The sequence below is a fragment of the Tympanuchus pallidicinctus genome, unplaced genomic scaffold, assembly GCF_026119805.1.
Source record: "Tympanuchus pallidicinctus isolate F22 unplaced genomic scaffold, pur_lepc_1.0 scaffold6, whole genome shotgun sequence".
Taxonomy (NCBI): domain Eukaryota; kingdom Metazoa; phylum Chordata; class Aves; order Galliformes; family Phasianidae; genus Tympanuchus; species Tympanuchus pallidicinctus.
Window position 1 is genome coordinate 5951518 of NW_026294780.1, and position 8452 is coordinate 5959969.

Sequence of the window (8452 nt, forward strand, 5' to 3'; positions counted from 1 at the left end):
AGAATGATTTGATTTGTTTATGGAAGGGAGGGGAGCTGCATGCCAGAATAGGGTATAAGCATACCTTATTAGTCCTGCAGGATATACCAAAGACTCCCTGGAGTCAGTATGTATTCTAAAAATCAGAACCATTGCAGTGGCTTCACATGACTTTAATTTAAAACATAACAACTTAATTTAAAGAATTACATGTATAAGAAAGAGCATTGCTGCTATTGTCTGGAAGATGTTGATAATCAAAAGACAATCTTTCTGGTTTTGTTTTTTTTTTTTTTTTTTTTCTTTCTGAATGTATTTTAAATTTTCTACCTTAAACTGGAGGTACAAGAAATGGAAAGAAAACAATGTTAGAATCATAGAATCATAGAATGGCCTGAGTTGAAAAGGACTACAAAAATCATCTAGTTTCAACCCCCCTGCTATGTGCAGGGTCACCAACCACCAGACCAGGCTGCCCAGAGCCACATCCAGCCTGGCCTTGAATGCCTCCAGGGATGGGGCATCCACAGCCTCCTTGGGCAACCTGTTCCAGTGCGTCACCACCCTCTGTGTGAAAAACTTCCTCCTAGTATCTAACCTGAATCTCCCCTGTCTTAGTTTAAAACCATTCACCCTTGCCCTCTCACTGTCCACCCACGTAAACCCTCTCCTGTTCATACGCTCCCACTGAGTACTGTAAGGTCACAATGAGGTCTCCCCAGAGCCTTCTCTTCTCCAAGCTAAACAAGCCCAGTTTCCTCAACCTTTCTAAATAGGAGAGGTGCTCCAGCCCTCTGATCATCTTAGTGGCCTTCCTCTGGACGCATTCCAAGAGATCCACATCTTTCTTCTGCTGTGGGCCCCAGACCTGGACGCAGCACTCCAGATGGGGCCACACAAGAGCAGAGTAGAGGGGGACAATCACCTCCCTCTCCCTGCTGGCCACCCCTTCTTTAATGCAGCCCAGAACACAGTTGGCCTTCTGGGCTGCAGGCATACACTGCTGGCTCATGTCCACCTTCTCATCCACCAGGACCCCCAAGTCCTTTTCTGTAGGGCTGCTTTCAAGGAGATCTTCCCCTCGTCTATATAAATACCTGAGATTGCCACAGCTCAAGTGCAACACCTTTGGGTACGGTTTAGAACTTGAGCTTTATTTTTTTTACTTCTTAGTTATCATTATCACTCAGTTTTGTAAACAAATATAGATGTCTGTGCAGAAGAATTGCCCAATCCCCAGTCAGGCTTCAGGGCCACTGAAATTTGCTGTTGAGTACAAATTGGCTTCATCTTTTTACACAAACTATCTAAGCTTGACATCTTAAAAGCTTAGAAGTTCATACCTTTTAAAAAATGTTAAATTATTGCCTGAATTCAGTTCAGATATGCAGATGCTGCTACGTCTCTCCAGTCTGCAAAGAGGATTCTGTCAAAAAAAATCCTCTTTTTTCCTTTGTGCCATATATACAGCTAAAGCTATTCCTAAGGTGAGCAAGATACTGAGAGCGCAGCAAAGAGCTTGTTTAAAATTTTTAATCCTGTTGTGTACTTTCAAAGAGTAAACTGCAGTTGGTTGCAGTATGGTGGTATGCTGATCTCGTGTGTAAGGGAAGTGTAAGGACTGGGTATGAATTTGTCTGTAATAGTACAGTTATCTAGATGTAAGGCTAACCACTAGGTACACTAGAGCCCTATCGTGCAAATTACACAAGTTGGAAGCCAAAACTGAGCTTAGATGCCCATGTGGCAGCGATAGGTTCCGAAGTTTCCTCTGATTTCTGTTTAATCGAAAAAATTGTTCACCCTCCTTCCTTTCCTTATGTGACAGCAGTGGTTGATGCCTGCGTGTCTCTGATGCTAGGCTACCATCGTGTGGCCACTTTGGGAATCTTCCCGAGTAACATAAACAAAGGCTGATTACTCAGCCTGCAAAACATCTAGGCGCTGCCTGTGGGCAAGATCGAGTCTGCAGGTGGCTTTCAGAGGGCTTAGTTTTGCTTCTTGATTGCAATCCATTATTTCTTAGCCACTCTGCCTATTGGTTCGTGTATGTTTTGTTCTGCTCAAATTCTCCCCTCACCAAACATTAACAGGTTGTACCTTCATTCCAAAAGACAAAGGTGCAATTTCCCCTGTAAACAGCAGCTATGAGCCACTCTAGCCCTTAAACTCTGAAACATTAGGTTCATTTGTGTTGATTGTTTCTGCTCACGCACATCATGCTCAGAGCTTCGTCCCCATGTAAATGTGCCCGTAGGTCTGAAATCTAGCCAAAATGCTCCAGAATTGTCCAGGACCCTTTGCTGAATCTCTTGTTCAGGAAATAGCCCAAATTAAATGTTTAATGTGGTTAATTTACCTTATCTCTTTTTACTCATATACACCATATATATATATTTACTATACACAAATTTATATTATATGTTATACATACATATATATATGTGTGTTATATATATGTTATGTTATACACAAATTTATATTAAATGTATATTTACTATATACAAATTGCTTAAAAAGTGGAAAATTGGATATATTTTAGACGAAGATTATTAGCTACAGGCATTGCTGACTCCTGTTACTGGATGTTATTTATTTTACATTCTTTACTTCATATGTTACATAATTTTATTTTTAGCAAAATTAGAGTTTTTAAATAAAAATAAATAAAAAGAAAAGTTCTTCTAGCAGATTTTATATAAAGCTGATGAGCAGACTAATGCTGCATTTGCAGGCAGGCTGACTGACAAGAGAAAACCATGCTTTTGATTACAGTCATTTTGCACTTAATTCATACAGTGGAAGTTAAAAAGGACAATAAAAGGGATTAATTTCTGAATTATAGATGAAAGCTGCATATTGTTGTCATCCACATCTTAGTTATACCTCTGGATAATTTCAGGATGAAAATGAACCAGGCGAGGGGAAAGTTCTCTTGCCAGTGTAGTTTTCTCATTGGCAATAACAGTAACAGGACATGATTTGCAAAGATATATATATCTCCAATGAAAAAAAAGTCTCGTCATTTAAAACTTAATTTGTCTTTGATGTTGCAGTGACAATCATGAATATTACTGGCAAGGCTATAAACACCAGTCTGCTGTTGTGGTAACACAGTAGTAGTGTAAGGATTTTCAATTATTTCCTGTGTACTGCCAGCTGCGGTCAGGTTCCTTGATCATCTCCAGTCTAGGATTCTCTGAATACTTAAGATATTGAAGATAACTTTCTACCTCTGCCTTTCTGAGTTTCTTAGTAAACTTGGGCTTATCGTGTTCTGATCAATACTTTCTACTGAGGTTCTCATTACAGCAGAATTTTTCGTTCATTCACTCGTTGTTCTATTGCTAAAGTTCATGACATCTACTATGCAAGCCATTCCTGCTTTTCTTTTGTCAAGACTTTTTAACCACTATTTACTCTCATTTTCAACATGGTGCAGTTTTTGCCAGCAATACTCAGAAAAGATGCAGCGCTTTTTAATCCCTAAATACCAAATATTCACTAGGACCCTTTCCACTATGCAGAGGTAGTCTCTCAGCAACTCTATTCTTACCTGTAAAGCACCACTGTCATGGTTTTATGATTTTCTGTTGTTGGTGTTCCACATCATAACATCATGTATTGCACTGAGAGTTAAAGAGTTAATGCTCCAGTTCCAGGTATCTGTCCCAGAAGAGAACTACATACTACATCCCCCAGAGGTCTGCTCAGTGTTCTGTTACCGTTTCTGCTCAGAGGGAAACATGAAATTGTTCTCATCTCACAAGCTGTTCTCCCCTCTTTACTCTTCTCCTCAGCCCAGCTAGATGTCTCACTTGCTTCCACACTAGAGTAAGACCTTCTGTTTTCAGACACTCTCTCTCATTTTATTTGATTTATTGCCTTCGATTCTAATTATATTGTACTATAGTGTATTATAGTGTGTTTTATTGCATTCTGATATCTTATTTAGTAAATTAATTTATTTCTCCTTAGATCTTTGCAGCTGTTTTGTTTTTAGGCCCATCTCCCTACCCTTTCCCCTTTTTTCCTTTTCCTGGGGCATGGGTCTATGGTTTCCCCTGTCCCACTAGTCACAGAACCAGGCTGAACCAGCCTGTAGACTGTTAACAACCACACGCTGATCTGTTGATCCTGTGAGATGTGAGAGTGCCACAGCCCCTCTTACATGTACTTTACTGTATCAGCAGTGACATGCTATTTCAATAAGGCAGAAATGGCTATGGTGCAGGTAGTGAGTACTTGAAGGAGATCTTGTTTGTTTCTATGGAACTTCAACTTGGAGAGCTGTTGAGACCTCTTTTTGTAGGTAATATATAATCATCTCTAAGATGATACATGTTGACATGCTGATGATGCTACAGCTGGTAGTGCCTGGAAACCTCTATTTCTTCTCAGGAGGTAATTGCTTTGACTCTCCTGTGCTTCCAGCTCTTACCATACAGATGTGTTGCATGATAAAAGTTATTTAGCCCAAATCACATTCAAAGACAAACTGAAAAAGCCTAGATTGCCTTTGTCAAGTCTAGCCATCCTGACCTCTATTGGAAAAGGTTCACTACAGAAGTTGTATCTGAATATAATACTTGTACAACAGAGCTGAAAGTTTCTAGTTACCATTTTGGACAAAAGAGACTCAACTTTGGGAAAATTACCTGTGCGACCTGCTGTAGGGAACCTGCTTTGGCAGGGGGGTTGGACTCGATGATCTCTGGAGGTCCCTTCCAACCCTACAATTCTGTGATTCTATGAAAATTAACTTATAGCCAATTAAAATACTTCTGGGTTGTAAGTAACAAAAGGTAAACATTAGAGGCAAACATTAGAGGCCTTTCCTCTCCCGACTTACAAGCTCAGACGTTGGAATCTTAGATAGACAACTAATTAATGGTCAATTTCTCTGTGGAGATCTCTGCACAGTGCCATAAATGTCTCCTCATCTGACACCAGTACTGATGGTTTCAGTGGTGTGGTTACCTGCTACAAGTATTATCTAATTCAATTTTGTTTGCACAGTGTTTTCTATATCTTCTCTAATTTATTTTTTATTTTTTACTTTTTTTTTTCAGATATTGTAACTTCTGTCAAAATAATGAACAGCTGCTTAAAAGGAAGAAAAATGCTTAGCCATGTACTTCTGTCGGATAAAGAAAATGGAAATAGCTGATGAATATGACTCAGCTGAAAGCAGGGAGTTGTTTAAGAGGACATCCCTGACTCATCTGGGTTTTCTTGAGTCAAGAGGGTTGGTACTGCTTGCATGATCAAATGCAATAGAAAGAGCTGAAAAAGGAAGTAGTATCCAGTTCTGAACAGGGGTCTGATTCTTTTTTAAGAGATAACTTATCTGGTCGCACAAAGAGAAGTGAATTAACTGATCTGTAGCGAGAGGGAAATTAACACTGGACTGAGTGCAGGAAAGAGTTTGGAAATAATGAAATAATGGATGAGGTCTCCCTGGGAAAATGTCCTTAGAGAGATAGGAATGGAGCTCTTAAGGACACCTTTCTGAGAGCACAAGAGCTCCAGCAGAAGAAATCAAGCAGTGGAGGTGGGAAACTGACTGAGCAAGGACATGCTGGTCTAACTGAGGGAAAAGAGAGACATGTACAGGCAGTGGTAGTCCTTTCCAGCCCAAGCCATTCTATGGGTCTTTGACTCTATGACAGTGGAAGCTACAGCCTTACCAAATATGTAGAAGCAAAAACTTAGTCATGTCTCATTGGGAATCTCCGACATGCTAAATGGGGAATTACCAAAGCTTGTAAATAGCGCTGTAGAAAGCCATACATTTTGTCTTCTCTATTAGAAGCTTGTGTGTCCTCATTCTAAGACTGAAGGAGTGAATCATGCGTGGACTGCAACAGCTATGAAGGGCTGCCAAAGGTAAGGGCTGACATTACTTTTCAAAACTTCAGGCAAGGATCATTCTTCTCTTTTTCAGATTCTTCCTGGAAGCCAAAGCTCTCTTCTCTATTGAAGAAGTCAAAACTGTGCTAGAGCAGCCTTCCTCCAACCTAACTTTTCCTTGTAATCTTATTAATTAATTAATTAATTAATTTTTTTATTCAGAGACACCTGAGTAAAAAACTTTAATCTGAGAAATAAAGTATGCAAGTATTATCCACTGGGAAACTGCAGACTTTTCTCCACCTGACTCAAAACAAATTCCTACAATGAAATAAGCATCTAAACAAATCATGATTGTTTTCAAAGCAAATGTGTAGATTTTAGAAGGCTCTTCTTCCATATTCTTCAAAAATTTAGAATTTATCTGTTTTGTTGAAAATCTAACATATTAAGTTTTTATCAGAAATATATATATATATATATGTATATATATAAAATTATGGCAAATGTCAGTGCCCATAGGTCATTCTTTTGATTGAGAATAGAATTGCTTCAAAGAGCACATAGAATAGTTCATCCAAACATATGCTTGGTTGCTTCAAAGCATCTGAAGTATTATGACTGATGAATGCAGTTTGCTGACTTTTAGAGTTTTTATATCCTCACTCAAAGGAGATTGAAAGTGCAGTCACTTTATGCTACATATAGATTGTTCCTCAAACTTGCACACTGGTCTTTGATGAACCTTTACAAGTAGGTTTTGAGTGTAATTTATGTTAACTTCTGAAGATTTAGAAAAACAGAGAAACAAAAGTATTCCAAAGTTAACTTGTATGGTCAACTGATGTCTCTTTGCTGTAGTTGACAATTTTTGGAAAGAAAAGAACAACAAAAAGCATCTATCCAAGAAATGACTTTCTCTGGCTAACCTTGTTTTGCTATACATACATGTGCATCTATCCAGTTTGAAAAACACTAGCAAAGTTATCCATAACAAAATAAATGTTACATTTTGAGACTGCAGATTCAGAGTAGAATGCCATGTAGACAGCTACCATCACTATTTTGTGAAACAGAAATGTTAAGTTCAGCTTCAAAACAGAATTAGAAGACCCAAGTGGTGGTAGATTAGTCACTGCAGTAGAAAACTGTGATGCCAGAATTCCTTTCTGCTAACAAGAACATATGATTTCAGGTCACTCCCTTTACCTTACTGATCTCTTTTCATTTTGCCTCACTATTCCTCTGCAGTGAGGATGGCCAATATCTTTGAAATACCATTTTTACTTCACTGCAGAGCAGAAAATGAGATCTTTTCTTCCTCTGTTGACGTAAACAGAGGTGGTATTAAAGAGCAACCAAAATGCCACCAGCACATGGTTACAAGCATTAGTTGCTCAAACTCAACACAAAACAATTCAGGGGAATGAGAGAGGGGAAAATCCATGTCACGTAGCCACATGCATGAGTCTTCACTGGAACTGTATTTTAGCACAGTGCTTAGATGACCACAAAACAAATGATTGCTAAGATCTGAATTTTGCATAGGTCACGGGATTTCTGGAAAGTTATCAGCAGTTCCTTTTCGCAGACAGATAAACTTTGGGTGAAGTAATGCTAAGTGCACTGCTTTTATGGATATTTTTAATTATAAAACATGCTGTTTTCATCAACCTGAATTCGCATGCATTTGTAATGAAGAACCTCCACTTAGCTTGGTGTAAGAGTCTACTAATGATGGAAAGAAGTGCTGAACTCCTGTCATTCGTGCTTTTCTGAGTAAGGTTAAAAATGTGTGTGAGTATTAAAAAAAAGGAAAATCTCCACAATGTAGTTTTCTTCCATTTCATGTTTAATTACTTGAAATTATAAGAAAACTCCAGATAACATACTACTAGGTAACGAAAGGATTTTCTCTGAAGTCAGCAATGGCAGTATTTCATTAGTGCAGGAAGAAACGTGCTGCAATTGCTAATGAGCATTCATCAATTCAGTCTACAAACAACATTTAAACCAGATAAAATAGTTTGATAGAAAGCAGAAGGCACATGAAAGTAAGTTTTTTATATATTAAAAATAAAGTACTGAGCCTGTGGCCAGGTTTGCTACTACTACCACTGGATTTCAGACCTAAAGTCACCTTCTTCTCACTTAAATGGAACACACCTATAAACTTAGTTGAAGTTGTTAAGAATCACCTCCCTTTATCTAAGCCTCCCCATTATCTAAGCAAGAGAGGTAAGACTTCCTGTATACACTCACCTTTAAGCTTAAATCTGATAAACACCAAAACAAGGGAAAAGTAAGAGGTAAAAATGTTCTTTTGGCCGTATGCCTTGCATAACTACATTTTCTGGTGTTAAAAATAAAATTACATGTACATTATATACATTATTTTCCAGTCTAAATACATTATTTTCCATTTTTTCCTAAATTATTTTTCCATTTTTTCCTAAATACATTATTTTCCAGTCTAAAACCAATATTGAAAAAATTATTGAATCTGTGAATCAGAGAAATACAGGTATAAAGTAGTCACATAAATCACAGCAGAAATAAACAACACTCGTATTATTAAAAGACTGAGCTATATTGGACATAACCAACGTGCAAATCAGCA